Source organism: Dermochelys coriacea, chromosome 4, assembly GCF_009764565.3.
Source record: "Dermochelys coriacea isolate rDerCor1 chromosome 4, rDerCor1.pri.v4, whole genome shotgun sequence".
NCBI lineage: Eukaryota > Metazoa > Chordata > Testudines > Dermochelyidae > Dermochelys > Dermochelys coriacea.
In genome coordinates, this window is record NC_050071.1 from 17,144,902 (window position 1) to 17,159,552 (window position 14,651).

Consider the following 14,651-nt stretch of genomic DNA (forward strand, 5'->3'; position numbering starts at 1 on the left):
CAGGAAGCTAGTAATAAAATGTGCTATACATGCTCCCTGATAAACCAGCACTCCCTTCCATCTGTCACCAAGGGTTAAAAACCCACAACTGATTGTTTCAGCCACTTATTTAAGAAGACATCCCCACCACCTCAACCATTAGTTCTAGTGCCAATGGAGCAAACCTGGTATCAAAGTCCAAAATAGTTCAGAAGCAGAAATAAGGGTTAGATCTTTCTTATGTGCATTAGGTATTAGTAAAAGTTTCCCAGCATGGGTTACTGGCCACTTGGATGTCCTATAAATTGTCCAATACACTTAGCCTGTTTATCTTATGCCAAGATCTCTCTGCAGATTTTACCGGGAGTCTCTTCAAGGGAGGTTTATGCAGCACAAGTCTGCACCTTATGCTATCCTTCCTTTAAAATGACACAGATTTAGTTACAACTGTACTTTTGAAACACAGCTCAAGTGAAATGAAACTACTGAGGATATGTTTATATTACCATCGCCTCCCACATTACTGAGAAACGTGTTCGCCGTTTAAGCAAGATACATATTCAACCCACTCGGGGCGCCTCACCACGCATCCAAAATATCGTTTAAAAGCCACACTCACTACACGCTGTCATATGCCCCTCGTTTCCTGTGGGATGAAATGAATCATTCATTCATACCCGAGGCTGACTTTTCAGGTCACCAAGATTCCTCACCCTTCCCCTTGTGAACTCTGCGGGGATATTGTCTCATCCTTAGCCTGGCAGACCCGCACCTCACCCAGCACTATATTTAGATGTACACACACACGCAATATGCAGTCACGGCACGGTGCTGCTGACTCCTTGGATTCAAGGAGGGAACCAAAACAACGCCCGGCGTAGACGAAACAAACAAGAAAAGCACTCGAAGTTCAAGGCATTTAAAAGCAACTCCACCCTCCACTCAAGCTCGCCGGCGCGTCCTCTAGTACATCGACCTGAGCGTTGCCTCATCAGAGTCCCGCTGGAGAGAAAGACAGAAGCCCACGAACGCACATCTCACGCTCCCGCCCTCTGATTTTGCACGGTCCTACAATACCAATTGGCCGCCTCTGCGCTAGGTTTTGCAAAGGCATCCCCGGATCACGGGGGAAGGCGCCTCTGATGATGGTCACTACAAACAAGGGGAGGGGGCGGATTGGGGGGGACCCGGGAGGGGGCCCGCAATCCAACCGCCCCCCGCCCTTCACAGCGAGCCAGCAACACTTGGCTCTCATTGACGGCCCCCCCTCCCCGGGCTACTCACACAGCGCGGCTGCCGCGAGCCCCGGGGAGCAGCCGAGACGCGCGCGCGGCGCTACCCGGGGGAGAAGCAGGAGCCGCCGGACGGTGGCTGGAAACTCCCCGCAAGCGGCCGCGACCTGCCGGGCGTCGCCTCTTCCCAGAGCCGCGGGGCTGCCCCGGCCGGGCTCTCCCCGCGCTAGCCGCGCGCACCCCCGCAGGTAACTCACCCGGCTGCCCCGGCCCCGGCCTCCTGGAGCCACCGCGCGGGGCGGGCTCCCTGCCAGGCTTCAGGTCTCCGCAGCAGCCAGGGCGCGGTCTCGCTCCCTCCTCGCCTTCCTCGTTGTGCTGCCTCTGGAGCCGCTCCCGCTCCTCCCCTTCCCTCCGCCCCCGGCCGGAGCTGGGCCGGGCCGGGCCGAGCGCCCCCTGCCCTCGCTGGGAAACGGTGCCTCTCCCGGAGCAAGTCGTCGGGTTTGCCCGGCTGCAGCTTTGCGCGCGTCTGGGCAGCCGGGGTGTAAGTATGGGAGTGTCCGCCCCCGGCCCTGCTGTTTGTTCCCTGCCCCAGGCTTGTCTACACCCAGGTGCTGGACCTGGGGTTGGGGAGAGGCACCCCCGCTTTGAAGTGGTTACCATCATATAGAGGCTTTACAGTTTGGTTCAAAAGCTCTGAGCCCCCCCCCCCCCCCCGACAAATTGTCACAGCACCTGTGTTCACATGGGAAAATTATTTGGGGGGACCTGCGGCATGACTGATTTTAAACCAGTAGTGTTATATAATATTATGCCCCCTGTAGTCATTCTTATTGGGGGGTTGACTGCCTTGATTAGGTGGCCTTTATGTCGCTTGGGAAGGGGACTAAAATCAACAACAACAACCGAAAGAGTCAGTTTCAGGCCCGAATAACTTCCCATACAGGTGCTTATACCAGTAACAATTCCCACTGTTGACAAGACCATGGCGTCCAATCCCACAGCGACTTAAGGTAACTTTAAGGTTAACTTTACACATGACTTCAATGGGATTAATCACAGTTCATAAAGGTAGGCATATGATAAAGTCTTTGCAGAATTAGGACCTTAATTTGAAGACCCTGGGGCAGGGGCGTTGCTGGCCCAGATCCTGCAAACACTAAGGCTATGTCGATACTAGCACTTTTGTCGGTAAAACTTTTATTGGTCAGGGGTGTGAAAAAAAAACAGCCCTCTAACCAACATAAGTTTCACCGACAAAAGTGCCGCTGAGGATAGTGCTATGTTGGCAGGAGGTGGTTTTATTATGTCAACGGGAGAGCTCTCTCCTGTTGGCATAAAGCAGCTGCACGAGTGATCTTACAGCAGTGCAGCTGCTTCGGTGCTGCTGTACGCTCACTAGTGTAGACATGATTCAGCAATGGGCTCCAAACATGCATATCCTTCACTCGGCACAGCTCCCCTTTCAGAATCAGGATATTAATGAGTGATTGTGACCTTACTGATAATAAATGCATTGTGCGTCCAAAAAATTGCTGTGGAAACTTTAACGTTGCCCTTTCGTGCAATATCATCTTTAATTACATTACTTATTTCTCAAATGATTTAATACAATTTCCTATCACAGTTCATAGAGGAAATACATGTCTTGGCCCTCTTTCCAATCTCACAAACATGTAAAAGCATGATGCTACACAACTTCCCTTGGCTACCAATGGATTTTGGCCCTGTCCACTGATGTTTGTAGGCAGGTCCCAGTTTTCCAAAAGATCCCGTGTAGGCTACATAGGAACTAACTTTCCTTATTAAAGTTTCACACACATTTTCTTTTACTCCTTTAAATCTTTCCATAAGTCCCACTTTTGCTGTAACACCTATAGGAAATCTGCCAGCAAAAGAAGGAGGATTTAAGTTTCTTTTTCTAGACTTAGGGGAATTTTTATATATATTTGTACATAAAAATTGTATACATTTTGCTGTTTCCTTCCTCTTTCCTCCTTACGTCACTTGTTTTCTTAGACCATGACTTTACTAGGAATACTGATATACTGTACCAGCAAAAGCACTCCTAGTGCGGATGCAGGTATACTGGAAAAGCTACACTTTGTACTGCTATAGTAAAACTAGCCCTCACAAGCAAGAAGTTGCACAGGTAGTAGTGCTGCTTTGCCTGTATAGCTGCATCTACACTAGGGATGTCTGTTGGCTCCGCTACATCAGTTAGGGAATCACATTTCTTCACACCCCTGACTGACATAGCTATGCCAGCAGTCTGCAGTATAGACTTTAGCCTCTGGCACAGGTCTACACTGCAGACATCTGCATGGAACCCTATTGACTTCAAAGGGGCTCCATGCAGGCACGGGGATCTGCCCACACAGAACTGCTTCATAAGACTGGGGCTTTAGATTTTAAGGTCTTCTAGGCAGGGAGTATGCCTACAACTGTGGGCATAACAATTCCAATCCTAATCTGAATGCTACTGTCACGTAAATAATAACACATTGCAGACACCTTGGAGGATACACAAGTGACTTTGATAAATTAGAGAAAGGAACTGAAAGCCATAAAATGAAAATCAGGACTGAAGGAATAAACATCAAATGATTTACATGGGGAAGAATAATCAAAAGCACAAGTTAGAATGGAATAATCCTGGCAGGGAGCACTGCCACAAAAAGAGGACCTGGAGATTATAGTGAACGATAGATTGTGTTTAACTCACTAGTGCAAAAGAGGCAAGCGTCACATCATACTGGGATGTATTAACTGGAATATCACATGTTAAATAGGTGAGGTAATTCCTCTGCTCTGTATGGCATTGCTTAGGCCTTCTTTGGAGTAATGCATTCAGTTTGTGACAATCTGACAAGAGTTCAGAGGAGAGCATATATCACAGGGTTTGGAAAACAGTCAAGGTTTCAAAAGCAGTCATGTCTGGATTGCTCGGTCAATTTACTTATTTATTCTTCCCATTTATAAAACAATGGCAATCATGATAATAAAAATTGATTGAGGGGAGGCCTGATAAAGCTCTATAAATGCATAAAGGAATATTATACAACAGACAGGGAATCAATTAAGCTGATTAGTTTGAGGTAGTTGCCACCATTTTCCTTCTGCTCCTCCACCATCCTTGTTCAAAACTGCTTTTCATTAGTTGTCCCCCTGGTTGCTGTGCTACATCCCAGAGTTGGCTTCATTTTAAGGGTGAGGGGATTCTCGCACCTAGCAGTTTAATGTTGACTTGGCCTTAGTGGTGTGATATTGATAGTCCTCTCCCCTCCCCTTTATTTAGTAGAAACCCTGCATATTTTATTCCTCTAACTCTCTCCACATAAACATGCACCAGCTCTGTACGCATTCCCTGTGCCCTCCCTAGCCTTTATCCTGTTTTAGCACTGTACCCATCTAATTAGCATTAGGCTTTGCAGCAGGAAGGAGGAGTAATCAAATAGTCTGGCAGGGGCCCATATTTGGTTGAAAAGTCCCAAGTGATGTTATCCTTAATTAGGCTTTGAAGTTAGTGCTTCATTGAGGTGCAGTGTGGGGACTGATTTCCAATTTTACTCCTATTATTTGAAGACAATTTTCTGCAAGACAAAGTTATTAGGCTACACTGCTTAGTATAATGGTGTCCACACAAGAGAGATGAAACGGTTTAATTTAAATGCATATTTAATCTGATCAAGTTAAATTGTTGCAAATTCCTATGTAGACACCCATGTTTCCAGTTATGCATGGCCTATTTTGGTTTATCTTAAGTCAATTTAAGCCTAATCAAAAGAACTGTAGAATCCACAATATCCCTGCTCAAACAAACAAGCAAACAAACAACAATATTTCTCTCTAGGTTAGTTATTATTTTCTGTAGTTTGGTTAATCTCAACAGTGGTGGTGATACATTTTTAGACCAAGATTTTCAAAACCAAGTGCCTAAAGTTAAGCTCCTAAATCTATATTTAGGTACTGAGACCCAGATTCCACAAAGTATTTAAGTACATGCAAGTTCCATTGAAATCTACACATGGATTTAGCAGCTTAAATTTAGGTTCCCAGTTTTTAAAAATCTTAACCTCATGAAGACACATCCTTCTGTTTCCATTCAAGAGTTGAGAGGATTGAGGCTTCTTTTTTTTAGACTAATGTGAACTAATCCCTCTGTATGATTAGCTAGTACCCAAATGATGGATGCTATTCATCCAAAGGAACCACTGCAGATGGAAGGAATGGCTGAGAGGGAGCAGTTGATGCTGGTTAATATATTTTTTTCAGTCACAGTTGAACAAACACAAATCCCAACTCTGTGGTTTATAGCATTTCACTACATAAAGGGGAAGACATCAGGTTTCATTTAAGTCCCATGTTTATTCAAACAGAATCTAACTAGGATCGCATTAAAAACAGACTATCAGTAATTTAAGAGCCGTTAAGGCTTGCCAAAATGAACCCATGGCTTCAAATAGGGATAGGTCACAATAAATGAAAAGTAGCACCTAACTCACCGTACAAATGGCATATTAACAATGCACAATATATATCTGGGATTTTAAAAGGCATTTGATAGAATCCCACATCCAAAGAAGGGTACAGCTCATAGGGATCGGGTGAAGCACACAGGTTTAGAAAATAAATATGATCCAAAATCCAGACTAAGGCCCTGATCCTGCAAACACTTATACACATGCTTAGTTTATACACAAACACACACACACACGTAAACCCATTGAATTCAGTGAGATATTCACATGAATGAAGTTAAGCATGCCCATGTTTCCAGGATCAGGACCCAAAATTTTTTTCAGAGTTCAGAAATAGGTAGACTGCAGATTTTTTGACTATGGGCCTCAATGCAGCAAATCTTTAAACATGCTTAATTCCAAGCTTGAAATTAAGACCATGATTAAATGCTTTGTTGAACAGGGATAGAATCAAGCATGTATTAAATGTTTTGCTAAATTGGAACAATAGTCTAGCTGCATGTGTGCGTGGATATTAAGTATATGTGTGTACACCCCTCCATCCCCAGACCGTATTATAGGCAGAGCTGGTGCGCTGCGTAGAGTTGAAGTTGCCTATTGCTTCCCACTGTAAGACCCCATTTTCAGTTATTTATAACTTTGCCAAACTTTACCGTTTAGGCTGAAATTTTCTATACTGGGTGTTTTCCTCAAGCTGAATTTTTTGGAAAATGTCAGCTAAAATGGTTCAGTCACTTCCAAGAACAAGATTAGGGAAAAATATGTTGTTTTGCCTATGTAAAAAAATTTCTTACAACCTTCTCATTGAGAAGCTCTATCGCCACCATGGTTTGGGCAGAGACTTGAAATTTGGCACGGGAGGCGTGGCATGGGGAGGGAGGTCAGGGCTCTGCTTTTTGCCATTCCCATGAAAAACTGTCCAAATTTGGCCAAGTATAAGCCTCTGAAAAATCTCAATTTGCACATGTTTAGTAGAGACTTGTTAGCAATTGGCAACTAAATTCTCTGAAGACTTTAAAGAAGTAATAAAATAAAATATTAATAATAAATAATAATAATAATAATAAAAATATCTAGCTCTTCATCAGTAGATCTCAAAGCACTTTACAGAGGAAGTGAGCATCACTATGCCCATTTTACAGATGGGGAAATGGAGACACAGAGCGGTGAAGGACTTCCCAAGGTCACGCAACAGGCCAGTGGCAGAGCCAGAATAGAACCCAGGTGTCCCAGTCCCGTGCTCTATCCACTAGGCAATACTGCTGAGGTTATACAGAAGATTGTGTCAAAGCAGCCCAGGCAATACTTTCAATACCCAGGCCAATTTGATTTTAGATCCGAACTCACTATAGTACTGCTGTGGTTTTGTTCGGTGGTGATGACCTTCTGGAGACAAATGAAGATTCTTCTTTTAGCTCTGTTGTCTGTGATAGCATTGACCACAAAGGGGTTGAAATGGCTGTGGATGTTGAGGGGATAGACAATGTTCCTTGACTAGTTTCTTTCTTTCTTTCTCCAAGATGATTCAGAGAGTAGTTCTGGGTGATTGCTCATGTGTTCTGAGTCTCGCTCATGTGAGGTATTACAGAGTTCCATTCTGTTGCCTCTCCTGTTATATGTGTATGTAACCCTTCTGCTCGTCAGAGTTGGCAGCAACATGGGCCGGGTTCAGTATCTAGGGGTTCCATTCCAATAACAAAATGCAAAACCGGCTCGAGCCCCCACCCAGTGACCTGGGACAAATATATACCACCCACGCTGGGCGTCTCCAAGAGGCAATATTTCCCCTCTCGCAAACACATAGTCTGAGTGTAGCAGACAGCCTTTGAATAACAGAGAGAAACAATGTGGCATTATGTTGGGGAAACACCACCAACAGGATTCATAACACAATCCGTGAGCAAAAAACCCACCCCAAGTAAATTGGGGCATGTCATTTCCCTTTGGTTCTTGAGTCCAGCAACCCAAAATCACCCAAAGTCAAATGGGCTTCCCTAACTGCGGAGGGGCAATACATGGTACTCATATTCCAATTCTCGCACAAGATCACCTAGCCACCGAGTACATTAATCAGAAGGGATATTTCTCTATGGTTCTCCAGGTGCTTGTGGATCACCAGGAGCGTTTCACGGACATTAACGCAGGCTGATCCGGAAAGGTGCATGATGCATGCATCTTTCGGAACACTGGCCTGTTCAGGAAGACACAAGCAGGGACTTTCTTCCCGGACGAGAAGATCACCGTAGGGGAAGTTGAAATGCCCATTGTGATCCTGGGAGACCCAACCTACCCCTTTAATGCCGTGGTTTATGAAGCCATACATGGGGCACCTTGACAGCAGCAAGGAGCAGTTCAACAACAGGCTGAGCAAGTGCAGAATAACTGTTGAGTATGCTTTTGGCTGTTTAAAGGCCCGCTGGCACTGCCATATGGGAGGCTGGACCTGGCCAATGACAATATTCCTATGCTTATAGCCGTGTGCTGTACACTCCACAATATTTGTGAAGGGAAGGGTGAAAGCTTCATTCAGGCCTGGCCCACTGAGGCTCAGCGCCTGGAGGCTGAATTTGAACAGCCAGAGACCAGGGCTATTAGAGGGGTGCAGCGCGGGACCATAAGGATCAGGGATGCCTTGAGGCAGCAATTTGAAGCTGAAAGCCACTAATATTTGTTGCTGTGCTCAGGAGTGCAGTGCTTGTAATGCTAGGAGGTGATTGGGATTGGTGCAGACGATGCACTAGGAAGGTTTAAGAAAATTGCCTGTTGCTTTGCAGGGCTCTGTTTGCTTTCAACTGATAGATTAAAGGTTGCTTTCAAACCAACACAATTCTTTTATTAAAAAACAACCACCAGAGGACAGAGACAAACAAAAAAACACATCAGCGGGGATGTGGGGGGGAGGAAGGAGGGAAGGGAAGTTCACAGGAGGAGGTGGGGTCCCAGGACGGTTAAAGATGTATATGTCCAGGTATCATATCCAACCTTCTTTTTTGGAGTATAGTGCAGCAGGTACTGTACTTCAGCGGGGCTAAACTGCAGAGGGATGGGTGTTAAGTGCAGTGGGTACTGGGAGTGCACAGTGCTGGACTGTGACGGGGGAGGAGTGGAATGCAGTGGGTACAGACTGGAGTCAGGTGGTTGATAAGAGTGTGCTGGCGGTGTCTGGGGTCTGCAGGGGAGGGCGGGCATGAAGCTGCTCAGTTTGCAATGCTAGTAGTGCCTGGAGCATGTCCACTTGGAGCTCCAAAGCATTTAAGAGCCGCTCCATGGCTTCATTCTGGCGCGCCGCATTCTCCTTGCAGTCCCTCTCCTTGCTGTCCCGCCACTCCTTCAGTTCTTGTTTTTCAACCACTCAGTGCATCATGACATCACGCAAAAAGACTCCTTAGTTCTTCTTGGCCGCTTTCTAATTCTGCACAGCCATTCAGCTGGTGATAACAAAGAGGGAGGCTGGGCTTCCAAAGTCATATCTGTGAAGCCAAAATGCAACATTTTACAGAAGCAGTATTGTTTGCAACACTGAGACCACTGATTCAGTTATTTGAAACACGGCCCCTATTCACATACCTATCACTAAGTGGCTGACCCCAGGCAAGCACACACGAGCCAAAAGATGCCCAAAATCATGAGTAATCGCAGGGGCAGGTGAAAATCAGTGTTCCAGGACCATACTGTACATTGGGCATGTGGCTCTTGGGGAGAGCCAGCACTGTAGGGGTGGGGTTATAATTATTAATGTCCCCACATTTTCCACAGGCTGTATTCATTATGGAAGATATCTCACTCTGAGGGTGAGCAGGGAATTGAGGGAGGATCTTCCCCAAGACTGCAGCTTCTGCTCTGGCCCTATGTTCCCTCCCTCCCTCCCTCCCCCATCAGCCCCATGACAGCAGAGTGGAATGGGAAAATTACCCTTAATGGGGCAAGAAACAAGCAGCTGTGCCAAAGAACCTGCGGCAGCGGATTGCCCAGTATCTCCATGAGAGTTTCGTGGAGATCTCTGAGGCAGATTCCCATGAAGTGAGGGAGTCAATCAACCTGTTCTGCCACTCAGACAAGGTATGTGGTGGTATGCTCATCATACAGACTCAAGCCTGCTTTCTGCAACTCTCCTGTCTCCAACAAGTCGCTTTATCGATTCCCATAATCAGATCCACTTACCATGGGCCTCCTCTCCTGTTTGCGCTTCGCCAATCTCTGACAGCTGTGACTGGCTAGCCTCCTCCAGGGTAGAGAAGAGCTCCTGGTTGCATGCATCTCTGACCTCCGAGTCTTCCTCTGCCTCTGGGTCCCCCTCCACTTCCTCATTCCTCCTCCTGGCTCGGTCCACTCTCAACTAGCACGCGAGCCACCAAAGTATCCACAGTGGCCTTTGCAGTGGAGGTGGGGTCGCCACCGAATATTGCATCCAGCTCTTTGTAGAACCGGCATCTCGTGGGCACAGCACCGGAGAGGCAGTTTGCCTCCCACGCCTTGTGGTAGGCATTCCGCAGCTCCTTCATTTTGAGCCTGCACTGCAGTGTGTCCCGGTCATGGCCTGTTTCTGTCATGCACTGTGAAATCTGTCCGTAGGTCTCATAATTCCTAAGGTTGGAGCGCAGCTGGGACTAGACAGCCTCCTCTCCCCAAATGCTGATGAGGTCCAGCAGCTCGGCATTGCTCCAAGCGGGGGATCGCCTAGTGCGTGAAGCAGACATGGTTCCCTGGAAAGATGCGCTGAGACCACTGCACGCATCACCAAGCAAACAGGAAGGGGACTTTCAAAATTCCCAAGGAATTTAAGGGGTGGGGCTCACAGTTGGTCACCTGAGGGCAGGGCAGGAGAGTTCAAACCGATGGCCAGAGAGGTGAGAACAGGCATTGTGGGATACCTCCCGGAGGCCAATCGCAATGCTGTAATCGACCAGGGTGTCTACACGGACACCATGGCACTGTAGCCCTGGCGCAGAAAGCTCTACGCCTCTTGGGGTGGTTTTTTTATAGCGCTGTAACTGTGTGGTTTCTCACACTTAGTGGCTTGGCAATGTGTACGCCTTGGGAGTTACAATGCAGAAAGCTGCTTTACTGTGCAGAAACTTGCCAGTGTAGACAAGGCCTATAGCTCCATCTACACTAGAAGTGATGCAGCTGCGCTCCTGTAACGCGTCTGGTGAACACGCACTAAACCGACAGGAAAGAGCTCTTCTGTCTGCTTAATTACTCCACCTTCCATGAGAGATGGTAGCTGAGTACACTGGGACAGTTACCTCCCATGTCTTACAAATGACACTCCTATTAATATACCACAGAATGATATTAGCCTTTTTTGCAACTCCATCACGTTGTTGGCTCAATTTGTGTTCCATTATAACCCCAGATCCTTTTCAGCACTACTATTGCCTAGGCAGTTATTCCCCATGTTTTAATTGAGCATTTGATTTTTCCTTCCTAAGTATATTATTTTTCACTTGTCTTTGTTGAATTTCATCTTGGTGATTTCAGACCAGTTCTCCAGTTTGTCAAAGTTGTTATGAATTCTAATCCTGTCCTCCAAAGTGCTTACAATGCCTCCCAGCTTGGTGTCATCTGCAGATTTTAAAAGTATCCTCTCCCCTCTGTTATCCACTTAATTAATGAAATATTGAATAGTACTAGACCCAGGACTGACCCCTGCAGGATCCTACTAGATATGTTCTCCTGGTTTAATAATGAACCACTGATAACTACACTTTGAGGATGGTTTTTCAATCAGTTGTGCACCCACCTTATAGCAATTTCATCTAGACCAAGTGCCCTTAATTTGCTATGAGAATGTCATGTGGGACTGTATCAAAAGCCTTACTAAAATTCAAGATATATCGCATCTATTATTTCCCCCATCCACCAGGCCAGTAACCTTGTCAAGAAGGAAATTATGTTGGTTTGCCATGATTTGTTCTTGACATATCCATGTTGGCTTTTACTTATCTCATTATTCTCTAGGTGCTTACAAATTGTTTAATAATTGGTCCCAGTATCCTTCCAGGTATGTAAGATAGGCTGACTGGTGTATAATTCTCCAGGTCCTCTTTGTTCCTCTTTTTGAAGATTGATACTATGTTTGCCTTTCTCCAGTCCTGTGGGACCTTACCTCCATGAGTTCTCGAAGGTAATTGCTAATGGTTCCAAGATTGCTTCACCTAGTTCCTGAAATACCCTTAGATGAATTTCATCAGGCCCCGCTGATATGAATACATCTTACTTATCTAAATATTCTTGAGATCAGAATTTGGCCCCTTTTTATGTGGTAAATTCCCCTCCGTCCATTTCCATTTGGGGTATTCAGCACATAACTTTACCATGATCTAATTTTTCAGAAATATTTTGCAGGGTTGAGCCTATCAGAGCCAATATAGTGGAACGAATGCATTTTCACTAGATCTGACATCTTTATGCGGAGAAAGGACAGATAAAAGTATCGGACTGAGATAAACTGAAAAGGAGGAACTGTCTAAGCAGCCTTTTCCTTGGCAGGTTTTTACATTCCTTATGTCCTTACATTTGTCTGTGCCCTGAATATGAACAAACCTTCTTGAGTGAGATAATAAAAGGCTGCATTTCATAGAGCTTTTCACATAAGTATCCCCAAAGAGCTTTATGAACACTAAGTAAGCCTCACAACACTTGTGAGCCAGCCAACTACGTTTTCTGAAACCCATTTTATAGATGCAGAAATGAAGGTATACAGGGGTAAAGTGATTTGCCTAAGGTCAAACACAAATGAGTGTTTAGAGTCATGAGTAGAATCTAGGAGTCCTGCCTAGCAGTCCCCTACTCTGGCCACTAGAACAGTGTGTACTAGGTGTTATTCTTAGTTCCTATTGGGATCCAGGAACTGCTAAAGGATCCCCCCCTCAGCCTAAGAGGGGGATCTACAGGACCTAGAAACCAAGTAATTCCGGGGGACAACTAATGAAATAACAGGGATAGGAGTGTGATCAAAGGCTCAAACAAAGGGAACCAGATGGGGACACTGAGCAGGGAACCCCGCACAGCGCCCACTACAAGGCAGATCATCCAGCAGAAGAGAAACTTTGTGCAATTAAAATTATCTTTAAAAACATTATATGAACAAAGCTTCCCATTTAGGATCTTTTCTGTTTTTTATATATAGGGGAAATTTGATGCCTGCTGGATGTGGGGTGGTTTTTGCACCAATGGTATTCCTGCTTCTGTGGATGCTGCAGATGGCTCACATGATGATTTCAATGCCATATGTCTTCAAATAAAAAAATCTTTAGCAAGGCTCCAAGGCTGGGCATTGGGATCCTTGTTTCTGTTTAGTTATTGATTTATGGTTGCCATTGCTGGAGGCTATCTCCCCCTCCCCCAAAGATTAAAAAAGCAAAACAACATTTATAACCACCCTCTTCTTTTTTCCCCCCTTTCAGCCTGACATCCTCTCAAATGCTACCTGACAGACTGCAGCAATATCCTGTGAATGGTAAGTAATTTCCTTATTGACAGCCTCCCATTTACTCTGACATCTGCCAGCAGTCCCTGACACTTGAATAAGCATTAAGACATTAACAGTCTGGCACTGGTTTAAGGGCTGGAATAACAATGTTCTGTGAGCCCACTCCACAAAAAACACATTGAAAGGCCCTCTTCTCACTCAACTTTGCCATCTTTCTGGTTGGCTCTGGGGGATATTGTTAATGCAGATTATTTACTTGGCTGCACTGCCATCTTTTGTTATCCCATACAATGGGGATCCACAGCCCACTGAAGTCATTGGGAGCTCTTTCCATTGACTTCAGTAGGATTGAAATCAGGCCTAAGGAAAGCACGCTGAATATTTATGGGAACGTTTGGAGAGAGCAGAAGACAGCCTTTAGAAGAAAACCACTTTGCTGAGGCTAAATGTCATTCATAAAAACCTCCCTAAACTGCTGAATTGGAATTAGGAGAGCCTTTACGTTCCTTTTAAGTGCCTGACCTTCATGTGTTGGATGGACAATGTGTTCTGCGAACGCCTGTGGATTTTGAAGGATTATCAAAATGAGAAAATGGTCCAAACATATTTGATTCAAATATTGCGTACTAGAGCATAGATTATTTATACGTGTGTGTGTTTTGGGGAGGGGGTGGGATCTGCTGCCATTCTGGGATCCACACAGAATGGATGATCAGACAGTTTAATACTCATTCAGCATCTCCTCTAGGAATGCCTCCCATACAAACCACTTCAGACTACTTTACAGAGGAAATTTGCCATCGTAACCTGCTAGGTTCCCATTCAAACCTCAAAGTACAGTTAGTAAGAGGTTTCTGTACTCGATTACTATCATGAAACCTTGTATGCCTCCCAGATGTTTAACAGTCAGTGCCCTTTAGAAGCCCTTGGACACACTTCAGTCATCTCTAACCTCAACCACTGCACAAAGCGCTCAAAGGCTGCACAAAACCACAACTTTTATTTTCATGCATGGCTAAAATATGCACATGCGAATCTCTGCGTTCCCTGTCTTCATGAGAGGAGCCTACATGTTTTCCAGCACCCAGGAATACTGGACAAATCCAATGTATGTTTCAGCAGAGAAGATAAGGATAGAAGAAATGTTGTCAAACATTAAAGCAATTTTGGAGTATTAGAACATAAAGTTGTTCATACCTCTGGGCCGCTGGTTCAAATCCACCCTAGCTGGGTCAAGAAAAGAGGCTGATATTACTGGAAGATTGTTTAGTGGTGTATGTGAAAGGAAAGTTTGGTGGGCTCTGTCTACTTGCCAGGGAATATGGCCACATCACAAAAACTGCCACCATAGTAACTAGCGGCTGCATCGGGAGTCTTAACTGAGAGGCCGGTCACTGAGGATTCAAAAAGGTACAGCAGCACTCTGTGTCGGAGAGGTGGAATGCTCCTGGAGAGCCCCAATGCACAGTGGGAGCTTGCCAGGTACTACACACCTGTAAGGGGAGGAGCATACAGCTCCATGGGTGG

The 14,651-nt window shown here is 45.5% G+C and overlaps 1 protein-coding gene across 4 annotated transcripts in view; it reads right to left on the reverse strand.

The window, feature by feature from the left end:
- RASGEF1B (RasGEF domain family member 1B) overlaps window positions 1–14,651 on the reverse strand; it is a 332,669-nt gene that overhangs the window by 36,588 nt on the left and 281,430 nt on the right. Inside the window, exon 1 of one of the 4 annotated variants that reach the window (XM_043513250.1) lies at window positions 1,472–1,697. The exons of 1 other annotated variant lie outside the window; for it this stretch is intronic. The gene's annotated coding sequence lies outside the window, so the exon portion shown is untranslated. Of the gene's footprint in view, window positions 1–1,468; window positions 1,698–14,651 lie in introns of those variants that run through there. 2 more of the 4 variants (XM_043513249.1, XM_038400506.2) reach the window with 2 other exon arrangements.